The following is a 26,348-nucleotide window of genomic DNA, read 5'->3' as shown; positions in this document are numbered from 1 at the left end:
TCTTGAGTTGTTTACAGAGAGCCCTCCAGAATTTAGACACGAATTGGACGCCTCTATCCGAGACAATCTGCGTAGGCAACCCGTGAAGACGAAAAATGTGTACAAAAAATTGTTTAGCCAACTGAGGCGCAGAAGGAAGACCAGGAAGAGGGATGAAATGTGCCATTTTGGAGAATCGATCAACGACCACCCAAATAACAGTGTTGCCACGGGAAGGGGGTAAATCAGTAATAAAATCCATACCAATCAGAGACCAAGGCTGTTCGGGGACAGGCAGAGGATGAAGAAAACCAGCGGGCTTCTGGCGAGGAGTCTTATCCCGGGCACAGATAGTGCAGGCTCGCACAAAGTCCACAACATCCGTCTCCAGAGTCGGCCACCAATAGAAGCGGGAGATGAGTTGCACAGATTTCTTGATACCCGCATGACCTGCGAGATGGGAGGAGTGACCCCATTTGAGGATTCCGAGGCGTTGGCGAGGAGAAACAAAGGTCTTTCCTGGAGGAGTCTGCCTGATGGAGGCAGGAGAAGTGGAGATCAGGCAGTCAGGTGGAATGATGTGTTGCGGAGAGAGTTCAACTTCTGAGGCATCCGAGGAACGAGAGAGAGCATCGGCCCTAATGTTCTTATCGGCTGGACGAAAGTGAATCTCAAAATTAAATCGGGCAAAGAACAGAGACCACCGGGCCTGGCGAGGATTCAGCCGTTGGGCAGACTGGAGGTAGGAGAGGTTCTTGTGGTCGGTGTAGATAATAACAGGAGAACTTGATCCCTCCAACAGATGCCTCCATTCCTCAAGTGCTAATTTAATGGCTAGAAGCTCTCGATCCCCGATGGAGTAGTTCCTCTCCGCTGGAGAGAAGGTCCTAGAGAAAAAACCACAAGTGACGGCATGCCCGGAAGAATTTTTTTGTAGAAGAACAGCTCCAGCTCCCACTGAGGAGGCATCAACCTCCAATAGGAAGGGTTTGGAAGGGTCAGGTCTGGAGAGGACGGGAGCCGAAGAAAAGGCAGACTTGAGTCGTTTAAAGGCGTCTTCTGCTTGAGGAGGCCAGGACTTGGGATCAGCATTTTTTTTGGTTAAAGCCACGATAGGAGCCACAATGGTAGAAAAATGTGGAATAAATTGCCTGTAATAATTGGCGAACCCCAAAAAGCGTTGGATAGCACGGAGTCCGGAGGGGCGTGGCCAATCTAAGACGGCAGAAAGTTTGTCTGGATCCATCTGTAGTCCCTGGCCAGAGACCAAATATCCTAGAAAAGGAAGAGATTGGCATTCAAACAGACATTTCTCAATTTTGGCATAGAGTTGGTTGTCACGAAGTCTCTGAAGAACCATACGGACATGCTGGCGGTGTTCTTCTAGATTGGCAGAAAAAATTAGGATATCGTCCAGATATACAACAACACAGGAGTATAACAGATCACGAAAAATTTCATTGACAAAGTCTTGGAAGACGGCAGGGGCGTTGCACAGGCCAAAGGGCATGACCAGATACTCAAAGTGTCCATCTCTGGTGTTAAATGCCGTTTTCCACTCGTCCCCCTCTCTGATGCGGATGAGGTTATAGGCGCCTCTTAAGTCCAATTTAGTAAAGATGTGGGCACCTTGGAGGCGATCAAAGAGTTCAGAGATGAGGGGTAAGGGGTAGCGGTTCTTAACCGTGATTTTATTAAGACCGCGGTAGTCAATGCAAGGACGTAGGGGGCCATCTTTTTTGGACACAAAGAAAAATCCGGCTCCGGCAGGAGAGGAGGATTTACGGATAAAGCCCTTTTTTAGATTCTCCTGGACGTATTCGGACATGGCAAGAGTCTCTGGGGCAGAGAGAGGATAAATTCTGCCCCGGGGTGGAGTAGTGCCCGGGAGGAGGTCGATAGGGCAATCATAAGGCCTGTGAGGAGGTAGAGTCTCAGCTTGTTTTTTGCAGAAAACATCCGCGAAGTCCATATAGGCCTTAGGGAGACCGGTTACTGGAGGAACCACAGAGTTACGGCAAGGGTTACTGGGAACCGGTTTTAGACAGTTCTTGGAACAAGAGGACCCCCAGCTCTTGATCTCCCCAGTGGACCAATCCAGGGTTGGGGAATGAAGTTGAAGCCAGGGAAGTCCAAGGAGAATTTCCGAGGTGCAATTGGGGAGGACCAAAAGTTCAATCCTCTCATGATGAGATCCGATGCTCATAAGAAGGGGCTCCGTGCGGAAACGTATGGTACAGTCCAATCTTTCATTATTTACACAATTGATGTAGAGGGGTCTGGCGAGACTGGTCACGGGGATGTTGAACCTGTTGACGAGAGAGGCCAAAATAAAATTTCCTGCAGATCCAGAGTCCAAGAAGGCCACTGTAGAGAAGGAGAAGGCAGAGGCAGACATCCGCACAGGCACAGTAAGACGTGGAGAAGCAGAGTAGACATCAAGGACTGTCTCACCTTTGTGCGGAGTCAGCGTACGTCTTTCCAGGCGGGGAGGACGGATAGGACAATCCCTCAGGAAGTGTTCGGTACTAGCACAGTACAGGCAGAGGTTCTCCATACGGCGTCGTGTCCTCTCTTGAGGTGTCAGGCGAGACCGGTCGACCTGCATAGCCTCCACGGCGGGAGGCACAGGAACAGATTGCAGGGGACCAGAGGAGAGAGGAGCCGAGGAGAAGAAACGCCTCGTGCGAACAGAGTCCATATCTTGGCGGAGTTCCTGACGCCTTTCGGAAAAACGCATGTCAATGCGAGTGGCTAGGTGAATAAGTTCATGTAGATTAGCAGGAATTTCTCGTGCGGCCAGAACATCTTTAATGTTGCTGGATAGGCCTTTTTTGAAGGTCGCGCAGAGGGCCTCATTATTCCAGGACAATTCTGAAGCAAGAGTACGGAATTGTACGGCATACTCGCCAACGGAAGAATTACCCTGGACCAGGTTCAACAGGGCAGTCTCAGCAGAAGAGGCTCGGGCAGGTTCCTCAAAGACACTTCGGATTTCCGAGAAGAAGGAGTGTACAGAGGCAGTGACGGGGTCATTGCGGTCCCAGAGCGGTGTGGCCCATGACAGGGCTTTTCCGGACAGAAGGCTGACTACGAAAGCCACCTTAGACCTTTCAGTGGGAAACAGGTCCGACATCATCTCCAGATGCAGGGAACATTGGGAAAGAAAGCCACGGCAAAACTTAGAGTCCCCATCAAATTTATCCGGCAAGGATAAGCGTATCCCAGGAGCGGCCACTCGCTGCGGAGGAGGTGCAGGAGCTGGCGGAGGAGATGACTGCTGAAGCTGTGGTAGTAACTGTTGTAGCATAACGGTCAGTTGAGACAGCTGTTGGCCTTGTTGCGCTATCTGTTGTGACTGCTGGGCGACCACCGTGGTGAAGTCAGCGACAACTGGCAGAGGAACTTCAGCGGGATCCATGGCCGGATCTACTGTCACGATGCCGGCTGGCAGGTAGTGGATCCTCTGTGCCAGAGAGGGATTGGCGTGGACCGTGCTAGTGGACCGGTTCTAAGCCACTACTGGTTTTCACCAGAGCCCGCCGCAAAGCGGGATGGTCTTGCTGCGGCGGTAGTGACCAGGTCGTATCCACTAGCAACGGCTCACCTCTCTGGCTGCTGAAGATAGGCGCGGTACAAGGGAGTAGGCAGAAGCAAGGTCGGACGTAGCAGAAGGTCGGGGCAGGCAGCAAGGATCGTAGTCAGGGGCAACGGCAGAAGGTCTGGAACACAGGCTAGGAACACACACAAGGAACGCTTTCACTGGCACAATGGCAACAAGATCCGGCAAGGGAGTGCAGGGGAAGTGAGGTGATATAGGGAAGTGCACAGGTGAACACACTAATTGGAACCACTGCGCCAATCAGCGGCGCAGTGGCCCTTTAAATCGCAGAGACCCGGCGCGCGCGCGCCCTAGGGAGCGGGGCCGCGCGCGCCGGGACAGAACAGACGGAGAGCGAGTCAGGTAGGGGAGCCGGGGTGCGCATCGCGAGCGGGCGCTACCCGCATCGCGAATCGCATCCCGGCTGGCAGCGGAATCGCAGCGCCCCGGGTCAGAGGACGTGACCGGAGCGCTGCAGCGGGGGGAGTGAAGCGAGCGCTCCGGGGAGGAGCGGGGACCCGGAGCGCTCGGCGTAACATGCGTGTTAGATTCCTCAATACTGGGATCCTTCAGAAGGGAGGCAGAGGCGTGACACAAGGGGTTCAGAGGCTACAGCTGGCTGTTTCGTGCGATCCGGGCACTTTTTCTGGCTTAGAGGCTGGAAGAAGGTTGTTGTCTAGATCTCAACTCCCCAGACAGGACTTAGCAGGATAAACTGTGATTGGATGTACTGTACACACTTCCCTGGCCTGAGCCAGACTAACTAACTAAACTGGTCTACTCAGCAGGTGAAGAGCTGGAAGACTTCTTGACACTTGAACTTTACTCTGTAGCAGAAGGGAGATGGTACTGGGACACTGCACCTAGGTACCACATTTCACCCTACTTAAAAGCTTCTACATTTTACAGTTAAGTTTCCTGTTGTGGTTCTAATGAGTTTAATAGCTTTAAAGAATGTAACAGTGTTCTATAAACTAGCGACCCCTTCACTGTTGTTAATGTATAGTAATGCCTAGATTTAAAATGTAACTGGTGTTCAATTGTGGGAATAGTTTGGATTCAGTTCAGTTTGGATTCAGTTCTGCATTAGTAATTAAAACCATTATACAATATGTTTAGTAAAGCGAAGGTAAGTAGGACCAGTATTAAGTTGAAGGCTTATGGAGGTGAAGGACCAGTATAACATTGGAGACTTATTAAGGGGTACTCCGGAGGGGGAAAAATTCAAATAAACTTGTACCACAAAGTTATACAGATTTGTAAATTACTTCTATTTAAAAATCTTAACCCTTCCAGTACTTATCAGCTGCTGTATGCTCCACAGGAAGTGTGTAATTCTTTCCAGTCTGACCACAGTGCTCTCTGTTGCCACCTCTGTCCATGTCAGGAACTGTTCAAAGCAGAGAGATTTTCTATGGGGTTTTGCTCCACTCTGGACAGTTCCTGACACAGACAGAAGTGTCAGCAGAGAGCACTGTGGTCAGACTGGAAAGAACTACACAACTTCCTCTGGAGAATACAGCAACTGATAAGTACTGGAAGGGTTACGATTTTTAAATAGAAATTATTTACAAATCTGTATAACTTTCTGGCACCAGTAACATTTTTTTTCCTCTGGAGTACCCTTTGGAAATATGGAGGTGGAATATGGCTACTGTGAAATATGGAGGTGGAATATGGCTACTGTGAAATATGGAGGTGGAATATGGCTACTGTGAAATATGGAGGTGGAATATGGCTACTGTGAAATATGGAGGTGGAATATGGCTACTGTGAAATATGGAGGTGGAATATGGCTACTGTGAAATATGGAGGTGGAATATGGCTACTGTGAAATATGGAGGTGGAATATGGCTACTGTGAAATTAGAGACACAGTTGGAACCAGATTAACATGAAGGAATATGAAGGTTTAGAAAGACCTGTATAATGTTAAAGGCGTGTGGAGGTTTAAATGAACTGGTATGATATTAAAGGCATATGAAGGTGAACTAGGACCCATATAAAATTGGAGTCAAAATAGATCTCAGCTCCCATAACCCAAATGTTACAAAACACAATTGTATATGTCACAGTTATTGTTTTATAACCCTTTAAAGGTCTTCAGTTCGATGAAACTATAGCCACCAATATAGAAGTATGTGTTATAGAATGGCAATTATATCTGCACTGTTAGCATGGTAAGAGGACATGGGAAAGGAAGCGACTGGCTCGGTCCACTGTAGTTACTATATGGTTCGCACTGACATTATCATTGTCTGGTAATTAATCACATGAGACTCTAATTATCCAAAGTGTTCAGGAGGTAATGAGAGGAAAGTGTGAGGTGTTTATAGCCTAAACCTGAAAAATGTCCAGTCTTGCTCATTTTTCTGTCCCCAAGGCATAGGCAAGTATATGGAAATAAACAGTATGGTACACATCAAAGCTACAGCTTATTAGAGACACTATTTGCTTGGCGAACCATTATAGCTTGCAGAGCGAGAATTACATTCGATAGTTTCTATTAGCACCCATATATTTTTCACATGCTACAAAAATTCACTATTCTGTTTGCCTTTCACTGTTTTGACAAGTCAGTTAACTACTTTGCTTTTTATTTGGGATATGTTTTTGTTAAATAAAAAAGCAATGGGTCTATCAAATATTAATGGGAAAATATTCAGTATTGACCACAATGCTGACAGGTCTGGAAAACCTGTCTGTTACTAGCCAGAAATAAAATTGGCACACATGTAGAATTTAGAGGTATGGTAAATAAGATAAATTATATGTAGCGATTGTGTTTGGACTGTAAAAAGGTAAATACATTATAATTAGTTTCTGATTGTACCATCTTTGTATTCCTGCATAAAAACTTAAAGGGGTATTCCAGTGAAATGTTTTTTTATATCAACTGGCTCCAGAAAGTTAAACACGTTTTTAAATTACTTCTTTAAAAAAAAATCTTAATCCTACCAGTACTTATCAGCTACTGAAGTTGAGTTGTTCTTTCCTGTCTGACAACAGTGCTCTTTGCTGACACCTCTGTTTGTTTTAGGAACTGTCCAGAGTAGGAACAAATTCCCATTGCAAACCTCTCCTGCTCTGGACAGTTCCTGAGACAGACAGAGGTGTCAGCAGGGAGCACTGTTGTCAGACAGAAAAGAACAACAAGTAATTTAAAAATCTGTTTAACTTTCTGCAGCCAGTTGATATGAAAAAACATTTTTTTTTTCCCACTGGAATACCCCTTTAACTACAATTGAAAGTTTATGATACAAAGAAAAAATTCTCAATATGTTGTAGTAAAATCTTTTCCATAGTTTCCCACAATTCCTTACCACTTACTCAAATCAACTTGTGCCAGAAAGTTATACAGATTTGTAAATTACTGCTATTTAAAAATCTTAATACTTCCAGCATTTAGCAGCTGCTGTATGCCCCACAAGAAGTTGTGTCGTTCTTTTCTGTCTGACCACAGTGCTCTTTGCTGACACCTCTGTCATTATCAGGAACTGTCCAGAGCAGGAGAGGTTCGCTATGGAGTTTTACTCCAGCTCTGGGCAGTTCCTGACGCAGACAGAAGTGGCAGCAGAGAGCACTGTGTTCAGACTGGAAAGAACTATACACCTTTCTCTGGAGCATATAGCAGCTGATAAGTACTGGAAAGATTAAGATTTTTAAATAGAAGTAATTTACAGATCTAAATTGCGATAAAACACTAGGGCTAAGGTATAGACATGTGAGACTTTGCCTGCAGCTGTACTATAAGTGTAAAACCCCTGAATATAACACAGTCCTGTTACTAATTTGCATAAAAATTTATATAGTTAGCGCTACGTGGGTCTTTCTATAAAACAATCTATCATGACCGTAAATAAATGTATAAAAGACACCTTAATATCTGTATTAAAATATCCACTAATTGATAAATGATACATAGTGTAAATAGCCAACATTTATCACAAAGTCAATCTAAGTATACAGCCGAGTTTACAATCAACCTTACGGATGTTTTACAAGCAATGGTACCTGTGGATTCCTCATCTTGGATTTCCTTATTTGTCCTCTTCAAGTCCAAAGTGACTCCAATGGCGTCTCCAATGGTGTCTCTACCAATTAACAACCAACTAGAGGTTCACCTGATGGTACTGGCGGTCAGTACTGATGTTACTACAGATATCTGTAAGATCCAAAACTCCTTCCGACGTGTTTCAGAAATGAAAGTACTTTCCTTTGTCTGCGATGGTTGGTGTCGGATCTCAACTCTTTTAAATACCTTCCAGTGTGGGTTCCCACGGACCTCCAGTATTTACCCCTGCATGATTTCTCTGTTTCAGGGTTATGATTCCCATTCATATTGTATTGCGGCAATTTAAAATATCCACTTAGATTCTGCTCTCGATAGTTGGGCATTATAATTGCTTCCCCTTTAATGCGGACTAATTTTTTCAATACAATAAGTGGAGCCAAGGACAGATTTGTTGTGTTTTTTTCTGACGGGGATGTCCTTCAAAACCTCTCTGTATATTATACGGATTTTCTGAGATGTCTTTTCGCTCGCCCTACATGGATTTTTTCCATGGTCATTTTAAACCGTAAATGACTCCCCTTGTTTTACAATTTATGTCTTTTTTTTTTGTATTTTCATGTATTAACGATTGTAAAAATGTACCACTGCATGTGAAACAACTGTAATGTTGAATGTGAACTCGGCTGTATACTTACATTGATTTTGTGATAAATGTTGGCTATTTACAGTATGTATCTTTTATCAATTAGTGGATATTTGAATACAGATATTAAGGTGTCTTTTATACATTTATTTACGGTCATGATAGATTGTTTTATAGAAAGACCCACGCAGCGCTAACTATATATAATCTTTATACAAATTTACAAATCAAGATTACCTTCTGGCACCAGTTGATTTGAAAACATTTGTTTTCCACCAGAATACCCCCTTAAAGGGGTACTCCGGCCCTGAGACATCTCATCCCCTATACAAAGGATAGGGGATAAGATGTCTGATCGCGGGGGGTGGAGGTCCTGCCGCTGGAGACCCCCCAATCTCTCAAGCAGCACCCACCTGTCTCAGCTGCACAAAGAAATGATCGCTCCGTGTCTGAAGACTCACGACCACGAGGCCGGAGTATCGTGATGTCACGACTCCGCCCCTTGTGATATCACACCCTGCCCCCTCAATGCAAGCCTATGGGAGGGGGCATGACTTCACAATACTACTCAGCCCATTTTGGCCTTAAGGACTGAGCAAATTTTATTTTTACGTTTTCATTTTTTCCTCCTCGCATTCTAAAAATCATAACTCTTTTATATCTTCATCCACAGATGAGTATGAGGGCGTGTTTTTTGCGCAACCAGTTTTCCTTCTTGTTAATAATATTCTTTATTCTGTGGGTCAATAAGATTAAAATGATACCCATGATTACATACTTTTCGATTAGTCTTCTCCCATAAACTTCAAAGTATCATTTCTAGAGCACTTGAAAATGAACTAGTTGATGAAAATGAAGCATCATTTCTGGTCCCTCCACATCCGGTGATTCCTACCTTCTATTCACTCCCCAAAATTCACAAAGGGGTCAATCCCCTAAAGGGAAGACCAATTGTCTCTGGGGTGGGGAGCTTATCACAGAACGTAGGAATCTATCTTGATGAGATCCTGCGCCCTTTTGTCCTCACGCTGCCATCCTATATCAGAGACACGTCAGACCTACTCTTGAAATTGGATGGGATTTCGATGGATGACAATATGATTTTTGCATCCATCGATGTGGAGGCTCTATATAGCTCAATCAGGCATGACTTGGGCTTACGGGCAGCAAGATTCTTCCTGGCCAGTAGGGACCTGAATCTTGGTCCCCACAGTGAACTCACGATGGAACTCCTGGAATTCTGCCTTATGCATAATTACTTCCTCTACAATGGCCACTTCCTCCACCAGCTCAGGGGCACCGCGATGGGGAGCCCTTGTGCCCCCACGTATGCCAACTTGCTCCTGGGCTGGTGGGAGGAGAGGGTGGTCTTTGAGGAAGGCCTCAGCCCATGGCATAAACATCTGACCATGTGGCTGAGGTATATAGATGACATATTCATCTTATGGGCAGGAACGGGAGAACAATTCCAGGAGTTTGTGGGGGTCCTCAATTGTAATGACCTTGATCTTAGATTCACCTGTGAATGGAATCCGGACAAGTTGGCCTTTTTGGACGTACTGATCAAAAAAGGACCTCTTAACAACATTGAGACATCCATTTATAGAAAACCAACATCTACTAATGGATTATTGAGATGGGATAGCTCGCACCCAGTGACCCTCAAAAAGGGTATACCGAGGGGCCAGTACCTGAGGTTGCGAAGAAATTGCTCGGGGACCAGAGAGTTCCTGAATCAAGCTCGGGACCTCAGGTGCCGGTTCCATGAAAGAGGATACCCGGATGACGTATTAAGGGTGGCCTTTGATGGGGCTATCTCTCGGGATAGGAGGGATCTCCTAATCCCAAAAAAGAATGATGTGGAGGACAAGATAGAGGAACAAAACACTATTCGCATGATTGGCACCTTTGATACTATGCATGGGCAGATCAGAAATATCTTAGAAAAATACTGGAACATACTGCTAGCGGATGAGGATATTAAACCAATCCTCAGCAGCAGACCACTTATTACATACAGAAAAGGTCCCAGTATCAGGGATCTGGTCGTGCATAGTCATCTGCCACCAAAGAGGGGTCCTACAACATGGCTGGACCGCAGACCTAGCGGCACATTTCAATGTGGTTCGTGCGTAGCATGTCCATCCATTAAGAAATGTAAAAACTTTGTATGTTCGAATAACGGAAGGAGCTTTGAAATCCGTGACTTCATTAACTGTAAAAGTATGGGAGTCATCTATTTGGCACAATGTACGTGTCCCATGGACTATGTGGGCAAGACACGCCGTGAGTTTAGGCGGAGAGTAAGAGACCACTATAATGATATTCTAAACCAGAGGGACACGTCCTTGGCCCGACATGTTCTCCAAATACACAACGGTGACCCCAAAAATTTAAGATTCATAGGCATTCAAAGCGTGGAAAGAGGCCCCCGTGGAGGTGATTGGGATAAGAAATTGCTACAAATTGAATGCAGATGGATCCATCGCCTGAATTCTCTGGCACCAGGGGGCTTAAATGAGTCCCAGAATTTCATATGCTTCATTTAAATTTTGGTATTTATAACTACTGTGATCTTTCATTTTTAGTAGTTTAGTTCTGATATGGTAGTACTGGGGACTATTATCCCCGAATTAGAATGTAAAATTGTACTCTATACTTTGGGCCACCACCAGCATCTTTAGAGGGTACCTATGGGCGGTACTGTATTGTACCAGCCACCAATGAGGACCTCTAGGTAAGGTGACCCGGGGTATGTTTGATTACATTCCTGTAGAATATTGATATCGTTACTAATATAACATTCTAGATGCTAACTGCTTGCGTGTTAGCTAAGGACAAGTGGTAATTTGGTTTCTGTGCTGTATTTTATTATAAGTAACCTATATACCTTGTGATGGTAAACGCAGTTCACAGGGAGGTTTGTGAGGAGTTAATCTCAGTCAGGGACGCGCTGTTAGTCCCTATGGTTACTATCGATTCCTCCCCTTTGGGCGTGACGCGCCGAATGCTGGAGAGAGGGGGCGGGATCCATGGTCCGGGAATTACCTCATGACACGCTCCGAGGGCGGTGCAGTAAGCTACGGCCGCAACCGGAAGTGACGTCAGTCCCGACCAGGAATCCCAGTGAGAGCGTATGCCCCCTCCCCCTGCCTGTGGCGTGTTGGCGCGCACAGGTAATGGACGCCAGGAGGATATTTAAAGATCGCATGCTGGTAAGGTAAGTTGCCACTGCCATCCTGCTGCTATCATGCTATGACTGCCAATGCTATTGAAGTCTCCCTGATGAGCCAAAGACGAAACGCTGCGTAGGAGACACGCTGCAGTCAGGTTTATTGCACTGAACAGCACTTTGCACTTTCATTCATTTGCACCCTATTTCTGTATCACTGTGTATTTATCAGGGACAGTACAGAGTAGGAAGCAGGTTCCTGAGGCACGGGGGTCGCCCTTTCTAGGGCGAGTGCCCCAGTTACGTGCCACACAGTTAGGGTGCATATAGAATAGGGAGTCTTGCACTACACTATAGGGATTTATAGGGAACATAGGGAGAGATACATATTTGGCTTCCCAGCAAGTTTCCTAATATAAGCCACTGCTTTTTTGGATATCCCCCCACCTTTACTATTATTATCTATGTAATTGTTGGGCATATGTGCAATTTACTCCTAATCTATGCACCTCATTGCTTGAATGTTTAGAATCATGCCTAGATTGATTGATTGATAATTCATGATCGACTATGAGCTTATGGGTATAGGAAAGTGCAAGTGCAATATTGGATTACGTGCAATATATTATTGTTTGTGTGGATTTTTGCACTTTACTTTATCCATTATGGTGATCTATGCACTTTAGAGGTGTTTATAAGTTATTACTTGTGTTTATACATTTTATCAAGTATTATTAAAAGTTATATTTTAAATTGGTACCCCAGGACTTTAGGATTTGATTTATGAAACAGTGGGGCTCATATTCAGGCTTCTAATGCCATTATCTCATAAGACTATGAGTTATTGTGTCTAGTTTTTGACACTTTTCGATTATTGTACCGCTTGAAAAAAAATCGCAAACTTTTTCACCAAATTAGTACGTATAATTCCTTAAGGACCGGGGGTTTTTCCGTTTTTGCATTTTCGTTTTTTGCTCCTTTCCTTTAAAAAATCATAACTCTTACAATTTTGCACCTAAAAATCCATATGATTGCTTATTTTTTGCGCCACCAATTCTACTTTGTAATGATGTCAGTCATTTTGCCCAAAAATCTACAGTGAAACGGAAAAAAAAATCATTGTGCGACAAAATTGAAAAAGAAACGCCGTTTTGTAACTTTTGGGGACTTCCGTTTCTACGTAGTACATTTTTCGGTAAAAATGACACCTGATATTTATTCTGTAGGTCCATACGATTAAAATGATACCCTACTTGTATAGGTTTGATTTTCTGGAAAAAATCATAACTACATGCAGGAAAATTAATACATTTAAAATTGTCATCTTCTGACCCCTATAACTTTTTTATTTTTCCGTGTATGGGGCGGTATGAGGGCTCATTTTTTGCGCCGTGATCTGAAGTTTTTAGAGGTACCATTTTTGCATTCATAGGACTTATTGATCTTTTTATTCATTTTTAAATGATATAAAAAGTGACCAAAAATGCACTATTTTGGACTTTGGAATTCTTTTGCACGCACGCCATTGAACAAGCGGTTTAATTAATGATATATTTTTATAATTCGGACATTTCCACACGCGGTGATACCATATATGTTTATTTTTTATTTTTGTTTACACTGTGTTTTTTTTTTATGGGAAAAGGGGGGTGATTCAAACTTTTAATAGGGGAGGGGTTAAATGATATTCATTCACTTTTTTTTTTTTCACTTTTTTTTTGCAGTGTTATGGCTCCCATAGGGACCTATAACACTGCACACACTGATCTTTATCATTGATCACTGTTTTTTCATAGGAAACCAGTAATCAATGATTCTGCCGCATGACTGCTCATGCCTAGATCTCAGGCACTGAGCAGTCATTCGGCGATCGGACAGCGAGGAGGCAGGTAGGGGCCTGTAAGCTGTCCTGTAAGCTGTTCGGGATGCCGCGATTTCACCGTGGCTATCCCGAACAGCGCACTGAGTTAACCGGCATGGTTTCACTTTCGCTTTTAGCCGCGCGGCTCAGCTCTGAGCGCACGGCTAAAGGGTTAATAGAGCGCGGCGCCGCGATCGGCGCTGCGCACTATTAGCGGCGGGTCCCGGCTTCACTATGACGCCGGGCCCGCCGTGATATGATGCGGGGTTAACCGTGTAACCCCGCGTTATATCACGGGAGCAGGACCTTAAGGGGTTAAAATCCCTCTATTTTGTTGACCCAAAACATTTCATTTTTCGGCGGTATGTGGGGTTAACCTTTCAAGCGGCGGTATGAGGGATCATTTTTTGTGCCATGATCTGTACTTTTAATTGATACTACATTTGCATATTTATAAAACTTTTAATACATTTATAAAAATTTTGGGGAATATAATGTAACAAAAAAGCAGCAATTTTGGATATATATATATTTTTTTACGTTCACCGAATGGGATCATTAACATTATATTTTAATAGTTCAGATATTTACGCACGCGGCGATACCATATATGTTTATACATTTTTTTTTTACACTTTTTGGGGGTAAAATGTGAAAAAGGGACAATTTACATTTTTATTGGGGGAGGAATTTTTCTAATTTTTTACCTTTTTATGCTTATTTTTATTTTTACACTTTAATAGTCCCCATAGGGAACTATTTATAGAAATCACTTGATTGCTAATACTGTTCAGTGCTGTGCAAAGGGCATAGCACTGATCAGTATTATCAGTGATCTTCTGTTCTGGTCTGCTCAATCTCAGACCAGAGCAGAAGACCCCTGGAGATGGCAGGGGAGGAGACCTCCGGCCGCCATGCTGGATGATCGGATCCCCACGGTAGCGCTGTGTGCGATAAGATCGTTCATTTTAGTGACCGCACTGCCGGAGATGCCGTGATCTGTATTGATCACAGTATCTGAGGGCATAATGGCACACAGCAGCGTGATCACTGATGTACGCCGTTACCGTCGAGGCCCTGGCTGCTGATAGCAGCCGGGACCTGCCGCGGTCATGTACAGGACGTAAATGTACATCCTGGTGAGTTAAGTACTGTTACAAGTAGTGCTGCGGCCAGACGTATCCTCCCGTGCTGGCTCTGCTGCAGTTTGCATCACGGGACGTGTCCGCATGTGAACCCCGGGCCATCACTCACCTCCCCACGTCTCTGTCCCCTCCGTTGTCCCTGGCCACCAGCGCGTGCGCTCCAGCCTCCTGTGGTGTCTTACCTTGCCATGTATATGACCCCATTGCTACGTATCCTTACCTTGCTCTTGTGTCGCCTGCCCTCTGTCCTCTTGCTACGTGACCTGACCTTGCTACAGTGCTGCCAGTCCTGACCTCCTGCCTGTCCCTCACTATGACTCCGTCTCATTCCTTCTGTGCCACACATCTCCTCAGCAGCCTTTGTGGACGAGTCGTGCCAGGGGTAGTGACCTGCCGCCTGCCGCAGCAAGTCCATCCCGCTTTGTGGCGGGCTCTGGTGAAAACCAGCGGCTCCTTAGACTCCGCTCCCTGGTACGGCTCACGCCATCATCCACAACAGGTATAGTGGATCCACACCACCAGCCGTTACAAGTACCACCGCTACAGGATGTACATTTACATCCTTCATCGTTAAGGGGTTAATGGCTCAATACAGGTTACAATCTGTAGTTTAGTTTTAGTTTTCTGGATGAGCACACTCAGTTGCAGCACTAGGAGTTTTAGGAGACTAAGCTGTTTGTCGCAAACTGAAGCCCACAAGAAGGCAGAAAGTCATTCTTCGACAACTCATGGATTACATGAGGAAAACAGTACATAATGGATGTCAGATATGCAAGATGGGAACAGTTTGCTACCTACATGCTGGTACTGCTGCTAAAGCCCTGTCCACTTGTGCTGGAGAAGCACATAGGGAACAGCGGGACAAACCAAAGGTAACAATTAGAGATAAGCCAAATTGTTTTTTAAATTTGATTCGGCCGATTCGCCAAATTTTCCGAAAAATTTAGGTTCGATCCAAATATATTTGCGCTGAATCGCTATTAAAAACGTCTATTTCCGGGCTACAGAGTGCCTCAATAGGGATGTAGAACACTTTGCCTTGCCGTAACACGCATAGAAAGTGTGCTGGAGTAGTGAAATAATACTGTTATTTAGTATGACATGCAGATTACAGACGTCGCTTTTAGAATCACTGCCAGAGTGGCACAATGAGTCTGGATGTGGCAGCAGGTTCAGGAGACCATACGGCATCACAATTGAACAGATTAAAGACATTTTTGAGATGTCAATGGAAGAGTTCAAAGAGATTAATGAGTTTAATGTGTCACCAGCAGCATGAGACCATATGGCGGCACAATAACACAGTCTGGAGGTGGCGGCAGCCTATGTAGGCCGCAGAGCAGCACAATGACAGAGTACTGTGTCAATTTGTCCTCCCTCTCAGCAGGGTTGTGGAGTCGGAGTCGAGGAGTCAGACGAAATTTTGGGTACCTGGAGTCGGAGTCGGCAAACAATGCACCGACTCCGACACTGACTCCTACTAAATTTAGATTGGAATAAAAAAAAATAAAAAAGCAAGTTTAAATGTCCCAATTAACAAAAAGTTATAATTAATGACTTCTCTACTTTAAGAATAAAGACCAATGCATGCAGTGCCTCATGTAACCGCAAAACGAACACGTTAAGTGACCGTGAAGAAGCATGCTTTTCATGTGCTTTACTATATGGCACAAAATGCACAATTAGGAGCGGCAATACTTATACTTTCCATAGTGTTGTGTTCTGCTGTTACAGGGAACCCATGGGTAACCTAGCCTCTCATTGATAAGGGGTTAAGGAAATATGTTTTTTTGCAGGACTAGAGACACTTGTATAAGTGAAGGGAATGGAGGGTCAATAGTTCAAGACAGAAGCTGTACACCATTGGAAAAACTGCTGCCATTCAGCTAAGGCTATAAAAACTTGTAAACTTGATTGTTAGCTTAAAGGAGTACTCCGCACCTAGACATCTTATCCCCTATCCAAAGGATAGGGGATAAGATGTCAGATCGCCGGGGTCCCGCTGCTAGGGACCCACAGGATTGCCGCTGTGGCACCGCGCTATCATTACTGCACAGAGCGAGTTCGCTCTGTGCGTAATGACGGGCGATACAGGGGTTGGAGCACCGTTACGTCATGGCTCTGCCCCTCGTGATGTCACGGCCAACCCCCTCAATACAAGTCTATAGGAGGGGGCGTGGTGGTCTTCACGCCCCCTGCCATAGACTTGCATTAAGGGGCGGGCTATGACATTACGCTGATCCGTCCACTGTATCGCTCTGTATCCGTCCCCCGAACTCCCTCTGTGTGGTAATGAAAGCGCGGTGCCGCAGCGGCGATCCCGGGGGTCGCCAGCAGCGGGACCCCGGGGATAAGATGTCTAGGGGCGGAGTACCCCTTTAAACTTTAAACATGACTATGGGATTCTACTAGGGAAATCATGTTTTATAATAAATGCCCCTTCCTTGATCTTCCCACTGCCCTATCTTCAGCATTAGATCGGCAAACAAACTGTTCAATACAGTAGACTGTTGGCTTCCCAGCCAGTAGTCCTGTGGTAATGACAGGTATGTTACCTTTCTTTCCTTCAAGGAATGTATAAAATACATTTGCATATTAATACAGAGGAGTCGGAGTCGGGGAGTCGGAGTCGGAGTCAGAAGTACAGAAAACTCCGGAGTAGTGCAGGCCTGACCCGGGAAGGCTACTGGGTAGATCCTGGCAGTACCATATGCATGTCTAAAATATAAAGCCATGCACGTGTAAGTAAACATGGCTGGTACTGTGAAAATGCGTATGAAACTGCGAATGTGTCTTTTAATCAGTTATGGTTTATTTTTATCGCTCCAACCTGTTTCCTTGGATTCTTTTGATAATTCCAAAGCTAATATATGACAACGTGCAGCTTAAGGAGGATGTGCTTTGCGGTGTACAAATGGCTGAAATGCATGCAAAGTTTCCTGGCCATTTTTAGGATGTCTTGCAGATGGGAGGAAGACTTAAGGAACCACTTGACAACCAGATTGAACACGTGTGCCATGTTATGGTATATTTTTATTGCTCCAACCTGTGTCCTTGGAGCCTGGATGTGGCAGCAGCCTGACAAAACCATAGGGCCTCACAATTTAAGAGATTAAAGAGATTTTTTAAATTTCAATTGAAGGTTTTGAAGAGATTAACAAGTTTAATGTGTCAGCAGCATGAGGAGATCACATGGTGGCACAATGACACAGCTTGGAGGTGGCGGCAGCCTATGTAGGCCGCAGAGTGGCACAATGACAGAGCATGGAGGTGGCAGCAGCATGACGAGACCACAGGGCGGTACATTGACAGTGCCTGGAGGTGGCAGCAGCATGATGAGACCATAAGGCGGCACAATGACAGAGCCTGGAGGTGGCAGCAGCATGAGGAGAGGTGGCACGTTTGGCTCCAGACTTCCCTCTGCTGCCACCCTGTTGACTCCCAACCATGCTAACACCTTACTGGCTCAGCTGCTGCCTCACAGGCAACCTGCCACCTTCTTCTCCTGATGATGATAAAGCCCCTTCTGCACACGGCTCCCAAGTGCGATCAGCTTCATCATCATCGAGTTGTGTCTGCACATCACTGAAGTCATCCTCAAGTTCCTCAACGGATTCTGTTTCAGGAGCCTGAACTCTCGCAACACCACCTCCCATGCCATTCTTCTCATCACTACTTGCCCTTACTAGCGGAGGAAGCGGCAGATGTCTCCTCCACATCTTGGCTGGGTAGTAGCTGCTGACTGTCCTCTTGTTGATCGTCCTCATTGTATAGTGAAGCTGAGTCCACAGCATACAATACTTCTCTGCGTGAGGGAACAGCATAGGACAGAGGCAGTTAGAGGACAGGGACTGCTCCCGGGCCATGCCAACTGAGGATTGAGTCTGAGGAACCCACCGACTGTTGACTGGGGGTGTTGGATTTCACTTGGGATTAAGTGGTTGACCGAGTTAACCAATTAATGATAGCTGCTGGGTTGCTATTCCAGACACGACCGCTAGCTGATACCGGGAACTCAGGCCTCTCACTGCGACTGCTGCTGACAATGCGGCTCTAGTCTGCTGCGACCTCTGCCTGCGCCTGATAAATTTAGGCCTCTGTCACTCCTCTTTGCATGGCCTGGCACTTCTCTGCCTGACATACTTGTAGAACAGTAGTGTGCATATATATTTTACTTTATAGAGCAATACGCCCCTATACGGCTGCAACAGAAACTTGCGGAACACTCAATGTGTGTGTATATATCACTGCTTTTACACTAACAGGCCACTATATGCTTTAAACAGTAAACACTTACAAGAGCAGGGTGTGTCTATATTTTACTTTTTATAGAGAAATACGGCCCTATAAGGCTGAAACTGAAAACTCGTACAACAGCGGAGTGCGTCTATATTTTACTTTTTTTTTGAGTAATGCGTCCCAGTACGGTTGCACAAGAAATAAGCGTAACAATCTAGTGAGTAAGTCTTTTTTAGTGCTTTTACACTTACTGCCCCTATTAGCTTTAACCAGAAAAAAACATAGAACTGCGGAGTGCATATATTTTACACTTTTTTTACAGTAATACACCCCAGTACAGTTGCAACAGAAAAAAGTGTACTCTCTCTCTGTGACTGCAGGCACTATGGTTGCTTGCAGTCTTTGAATGAGGATTGCTCCCAGTTCTGAACTCATTTCGCAGACTCTGAAATAACTTCTGAACTGTCCCTGCCGGCACTATGGTTGCTTGCAGTCTTTGAATGGGGAGTTCTTCCTGTGATGATCTCAATTGGCAGACAATGAAATGACTTCTAAACTCTCCCTGCCTGCCTGCAGTGATGCGGGCTTGAGGTCAATGGATTTCCCTGTGCTGATCTGTATTGTCAGTAACGCTGATTAGTGACCACACAGTGTCTTGCTTCTCTTTAGCCAGAACGAATGTGGGCTTGAGTTGAATGGATCCGCCGCTGTAAAGATCTGTATTGTCAGTAATGGTGATTAGTGATCCCACCTAACCGCCTTCCCAGACTTTCTTGCCCCATGTCCTCACACATGTAGCTGCTATTTTAGCCCATCGGCCCTAAATGTAGTGAATGAAGTGATTCCTTACCACGAAGTGCGAAGGGCCTCGTATCGTCGTTCGCTCACGCCGCGCTCCCAGAATTCAAGGGCTGGTGTTACTACGTCCTGACACCGGCCCTAGAGCGTGACGTGTGTGAACATCAAAGGGGGGGGGGCTCCATGTCCATTTTGCTTGGGGCCCCCAAATGCCCCCAAATGCCGTAACCTGTTAAGGACCCAGGACATACCGGTACGTCCTGAGTCAGCTGCCGTTCTATAACGGCCCGTGGCTAATAGCGCACGGCAATGATTGCGGTGCCGCGCGCTTTTAACCCTTTAGTGAAAGTAAAACAATCCCGGTTAGCTCAGGGGCTGGTTCGGCTGTTAATAGCAGCCGGGACCTGCCGCGCATGACGCGAACACTAGTCCGGTGCTCGTGGTCATGGCGGAGCGTAAATGTACGTCATGGTGGGTTAAGTACCACGGCACCATGATGTCCATTTACGTCCATTGTCGTTAAGGGGTTAAAATGCTATATGCACATTATAGAATGATAAGAAATAGTGCTGCTTCTCATGTACACACACTACACACAAACAGGGCACATGACCCTAAAAAGCCACCTAAATTTGCAGGTACGCTTTAAAGTGTCAGTTTAGACCTATTTATCTTTGTGGCAAAAAAAACCTTGTCCCACCATATCATCTTCAGCCAATATGTGATTGTATAGATAACAGCTGGAATCCTGTTGCTTCCTTGGCTTTATCATGAACCTTATTTGCAAATTAGCAATTTTATTATTACCATTTCAGTTGTAAATCTCTCCTTCATTTAGGAGTTTAATATATAGTATGGTTCCTGATCATAACTCAGACTCCAATGTCGATCTTTAGTTTATAGAGTAACTACACCATCACACATATGCACATACATATGTTGCTTTACAGCAAGGACCATGGACATAAACACAATGTTCGTCTCCAGACCCCATTGTTTGTATGGGGGAGGTTTGTATGCTTGTCATGTAAGCTCTGTGACATTTTTGGAGGTTCTTCTTTTGGGGGGGGGGGGGGGGGTGTTAGGACAGAACAAGAAGTGTCAGTTTAGTTTTAACTAGGACTCAAGTCCTGCAGGAATTGAGTTCCTGCACTTTTTCCACGGAAAACCAGTCCCATTATCTGGAGTTCTGCAGGACCAACCCTTGAGTGGATATCTTGGATATACCCCACTTTTTTTTCTCAGGACTTGACCCCTGCTTTAAACCCTAGTGGCCAGACTGAAAACTGCAGACAGAAATCAGCGGAGGAAGATATCGGGAAAACCAGAGCACAGAACAGGACCAGGATAGTACGGTTGTCATCAGTGTCACCTGCACTACCTGTCTGTACCCACAGGCTAGTGCAGGTGAAACTTATGAAATACCGTATTTATCGGGGTATACCACGCACCGGCCTATAACACGCACCCTCATTTTACCAAGGATATTTGGGTAAAAAAAGTTTTTTACCCAAATATCCATGGTAAAATGAGGGTGCGTGTGTGCGCGTGTATACCCCGATACATCCCCAGGAAAGGCAGGGGGAGAGAGGCCGTCGCTGCCCGCTTCTCTCCCCCTGCCTTTCCTGGGGTCTAGAGCCCTGCTGCCGGCCCTTCTCTCCCCCTGGCTATCGGCGCCGCTGCCCGTTCTGTCCCCCTGACTATCGGTACCGGTGCTCCATTGCCGGGGATAGAAGCGGCGCCGACAGCCAGGGGGAGAGAAGGGGCAGCGGCACCCATTGCCGGCGCCGCTGCCCCGTTGCCTCCCCCCATCCCCGGTGGCATAATTACCTGGGTCGGGTCCGCGCTGCTGCAGGCCTCCGTCGTGCGTCCCCTGCGTCGTTGCTATGCACGGCGTGGCGAACTGACGTCGTGCGCCGCGCCGTGCAGCGCATGGCAACGACGAAGGGGACGCACGCCGGAGGCCTGCAGCAGCGCAGACCCGACCCAGGTAATTATGCCACCGGGGATGGGGGGAGGCAACGGGGCAGCGGCGCCGGCAATGGGAGCCGCTGCCGCTTCTCTCCCCCTGGCTATCGGCGCCGGCAATGGGGCGCCGGTACCGATAGTCAGGGGGACAGAACGGGCAGTGGCGCCACTAGCCAGGGGGAGAGAAGGGCCGGCAGCAGGGCTCTAGACCCCAGGAAAGGCAGGGGGAGAGAAGCGGGCAGCGACGGCCTCTCTCCCCCTGCCTTTCCTGGGGGTTTATCGGCGTATAACATGCACATAGACTTTAGGCTAAAACTTTTTGCCTAAAAAGTGCGTGTTATACGCCGATAAATACGGTTCTTCATTTAAAAATATGTTTAACATAAAAAAAAAATAGATTTAAACAGGTTGTTTAAATAGGTATTTTCAGATGACTCGCTTCCTTTAAAGAGTTTTAATTACTGAAGTTCTGACTTGCCCTGAACAATTTGTGTTGAAATGTATCAGGTTATTAAAACCTTTTTGCATGTCTTACTGTTTTTGTTCCATTAGGAGCCTCCATTATTAATGCACTAAGAAAAATATCACTGAAATGGATGACAGGTGGAGAATTGTGCAATACTAAAGAAACATTACATTTTTACTGCAGAGGAAATATACTTGGAAAGTAGTATAAATGGAGATTAGCTGCTGGCAGTTAATCTAAGTTGTGGGAGGAGTTATGGGTGCTATAATTACCCCGGTCCCGATGTGCCGGGTAGCATACGAGTCGGCTTGTTTCTGCTCGTTTGTGATCCTCCCATGTCACTTCCGGTTTCCGGTGCTTCGGGTCAGGTAAGGGCACGGTCGGACCGTGCCTCGGTTTTCTAAAACTCCTTTTTCTTTTCAGTGGGGGTCCCGGGGGTGGTCAGGCTGCCGAGCCAGCCCCGTGTTCAAACCCTCGCCGGGGATTCTCTGCTGGGGGAGCTCGGTAGCTCCGTCGTGCCACTCGGCTGGCATCCCGCACGTCACCACGCTGTCTCCCGAGGTTGCCGGGGAGGCGGTGTCACGTGGGTGCCGGCACACTGCTCCGCTGCATGTCGGCACATTAAAGTTCGTCTGCATGAGCCTACGCTACGGCTGCTCTCGTTATTTATACTTGTTTTGTTTAGGCAGCCTCTACTTTTCCTATCAACTTAGTCAACTCTGCTTACCGTCTCTACAGGCTTTCAGGTACCATATAGGATTGTATTATCAAGGGTATGCTTGCGCTTACAGGCAGTCAGCTGATTTAGTTTTAATTTATCCTTTCCTGCAGGTATTGGAACTATCATACATCGTAAGTACAATTCGGTATATACTCCGGCTTTGGAGGGAGGGGGAGTGGGGTGCAGGTTTACTTCGGCCACTCTGGCTTTCCTCATTTTCAGAGGTGGGCTGCCGGGTCAGTCCTCGATGTCTCACGTTGGGGGGGGGGATGAGTTCACGATATTGTTAGAAAGAAGGGGGGGGTCAGCCAGTAGAGGTGGATTGCCACGTCAGTCCTCGCGCCTTGTAATCTGGCTTAGTTAGTTCACCAATCTTGTCATTTTCACTTCTAGAGGCAGATTGTTTTTCAATCCACATGCCTCATGTTGTCTTTTCGTGTCTGTGGGAGGATAGCTTAAGATACACTTTCTCTGACGGGGGAATTATTTCATTGCTTAAGGTGAGGTCTGTTGCAACGGGAAGTATGGAAGGGGCAGCAGTTCCCGCAACACCAGCCAGATCTTCGCCGGCTAGATCTTTGATTGCCAGATCTTTGCCTGCCAGATCATCACCTGCCAGATTCACCAATCAAGGGAGTGTCCTATCATTCAGGACTTGGACTGTTCCTAAGATTGTTGCAGAGTTACGCCGCCAAGGCATCCCCTTTCCGGCAACTGCTAGAAAAGCCGAGCTTTTCAGACTTTCAAGCTCTCAGGAAATCCCGGGTCCCACTGATCGGGCAGACCGAGAATCAGGATCTTTAGATAAGATTCTTTCAGCACTGGACAAGTTGTCATCATCCATGCAGGATGTGCAGGGTAGACTGGGGGCTTTGGAAGCCCAGGCCAGTCAGGCCATTCCAGCATCTTCCTTGTCCCCAGAAGCAGCTGCGGCACCAGGGACTTCGGCCGAAGTTTCTGGCCCCTCAGGGTCCACCTCTATCCCTACTCCCATTACCACCTTGGTTCCAGCCGCCACTTCGACTCCACCATTGGTCGAGGCTGGGGCATCTATGGTCTCAGTCATTCCAGGGGGTCCTTCTCCAGGTACGTCTTCTTCCTCTGTAAGTCTTATCCCGGAACACTTCATCCCTGAGGTCATCAGGAAGGACATCTTGGATGGCAAGGATGTCAATTTGGTATCCCTCCTGGTGGCCTTCACAGGACGTTTTGGACATTAAGACGTTCGCCTGTGCGGAGGTCTCAGTGACGGTTAAGGCCAGAGACCCTAGGCTAAGCAGGAAATGAAATATTCCGGAATTTGTGTTAGCTTTTGGTCTGTACAGGGATGTTCTCTGTGCCACCAATCCTAACAGGAGAATTGAGTTGGACCAGTACTTGCACAAACTAGTGGACCTGGGATATAAGTACAGTGGTACATCATTCTATGATTATCACAGGTCCTTCTCGGCAAAAGCAGCGGCCACCTTGTCCCAATTCCAGCAGGGAACAAATTGGGCAGTGTTAGACACAGAGCTCTTTTGCAGGCACTTTGCCGGGTTCAGAGCTCCCCTATGTTGTATCTGTCAGTCATCTACACATGGCACAAACTGGTGCCCAAACGCAGTCACAGGCACATCATCTGTGGAAGGTGGACCAGCGCCTAAAGCACAGGCGGGCCCCACTGTCGACAAGCTGGGTAGACCAGTGCATTACCTTGGGAATGCACAAATTTGTAATAATTTAAATTTTTCGTCCTGCCGATTTAGCCAGTGTAGGTTATTACACATTTGTTGCATCTGCCACAGGGTGCATCCCAAAAGCCAGTGCCCGAAAAAATCTGGGGCCAATGCATGACTAGACGGGGTGAATGCCGAAGTTCTCAGGTCCTTTTTGCAGGATCATCCAGACCAGGCTTTTGTAGATTTTTTGTATCATGGTTTGACTAGGGGTTTCTACACAGGGTTAGTATGCCTGCCACATGATACTTTTGAATGTAGGAACCTACAGTCGGTTGTAAATAATCGTGAGGTGGTATCTGAATTATTGAGCCAGGAGATTCGCAAAGGCTTTGTCATTGGCCCCTTTCCCAGGGCCCCCTTCAACCAGTGGAGGGTCAGTCCGAAAGGGGTAGCCTGTGGAAAATTCTCGAATAAATTCAGATTAATATGCGACTTGTCTGCACCTCATTCATCCTCCGTTCCAAACATCAATTCATTAATACCGTCAGAAGAAGTATCGTTGAAGTATACATCAGTTGACATGGCAATTCAAAAAATCTTGAACCTCGGTCCAGGCACATGGCTATCCAAAGCTGACATCTCGGATGCCTTCAAATTATTGCCTATTCGTCCCGATTTGTGGCAGTGGCATGGGATCAAGTGGGGTGGTCAATATTTTTTTGCCACTCGTCTTACCTTTTGATCTAAAAGCAGCCCTTGGCTGTTTGACTCCTTTGCATTGGCTTTAGAATGGATTTTAGTTAATCAATGGTCATGTTCCAATGTTCTGCACTATTTGGATGATTCCTTTTACTTGAAAGTCCAGCCAACGTGCCCGGGGATCTGGAGACGCTTCTCCACGTTTTCCATTGTCTCAATATCCCTGTGGCCGAGAGGAAGGTGGAAGGCCCTGCAACTTCTATTACTTTCCTAGGGGTCACTTTAGATACAGTCTGCATGGAAACCAGTCTCCCACAGGAGAAGCTGGACCGGATTCGGGCAGTCATCCATAATTTGGCATGCTCCCTGGTGTCTAATAGACAGCAGCTCCAGAGCCTTCTGGGTATGCTAAATTTTGCAATGAGGATCATTCCTCAGGGCAGAGCCTTCCTATCCAGATTACTTGCCCTTCTTCCAACAGCCCCCGATGCCAATTCTTCGGTGGTTCTTGACCAGGCTGCTAGAGCAGATTTGGCCATGTGGGACCAATATTTGACGTCATGGAACGGAATTTCTATGTTTATTCCTAGATCCAACCAGCATTCTCCTACAGTTATCACCGATGCCGCAGCATCAGCAGGCTTTGCGGCCATACACAAGACGCATTGGTTTGCCGGGTCATGGCCCCCGGAGTTGCTGGCCTTGCCAGGGTTCTCTTCCACGTCAGCCTTCTTCAAAATTGTTCCAATAGTAGCAGTGGCCATGACGTGGGGCCACTTATGGCAAGAGCAGACCATAGTATTTCACACGGACAACATGGCCATAGGCGATGTTATTTGTAAGGGGAGGTCCAAGTCCTCACACATAATGGCATTTCTCCGCAGGCTGACACATACTGCCTTACTAAAAAAATTTCACATAGAATGTGTCCACATAGAAGGCAAAAAGAACGTAGCCACTGACACGCTGTCTCGCTTTAATCCCCAGGTATTTCACCAAGTGATGCCATGAGCGGACTAATTGGCTACGCCAATACCCCCATTCAATGCTTGGAGGCTGGATTAGGCAGGCATTATGATGGAGTTATGAAGTTGATCAATCTGTCCCTAGCAAAAAATACAGCTAGGTCGTACAAACTTGCTTGGGACACTTTTTTACAATTTCATCATACTCACCCCTCACCATTTTAGCGTTTGTTTCATTTTGCCACTTTTCACTAAAGTTGTCTCCCAGTTCCATAAGGTTATAACTCTCTAACATCCAACACCATCGGTCCCTCAGGTATCCTGACCTTCCTTCCATTTTAAGTGCACATCCGGTCAAGGCAGCTTTGAAGGGTATCCAGAAATCAGAAAAGCCTAAATCACCATCCAGACCTCCG

This window comes from Hyla sarda, chromosome 1 (genome assembly GCF_029499605.1).
Source record: "Hyla sarda isolate aHylSar1 chromosome 1, aHylSar1.hap1, whole genome shotgun sequence".
Classification (NCBI taxonomy): domain Eukaryota; kingdom Metazoa; phylum Chordata; class Amphibia; order Anura; family Hylidae; genus Hyla; species Hyla sarda.
This window is presented reverse-complemented; position numbering follows the sequence as displayed.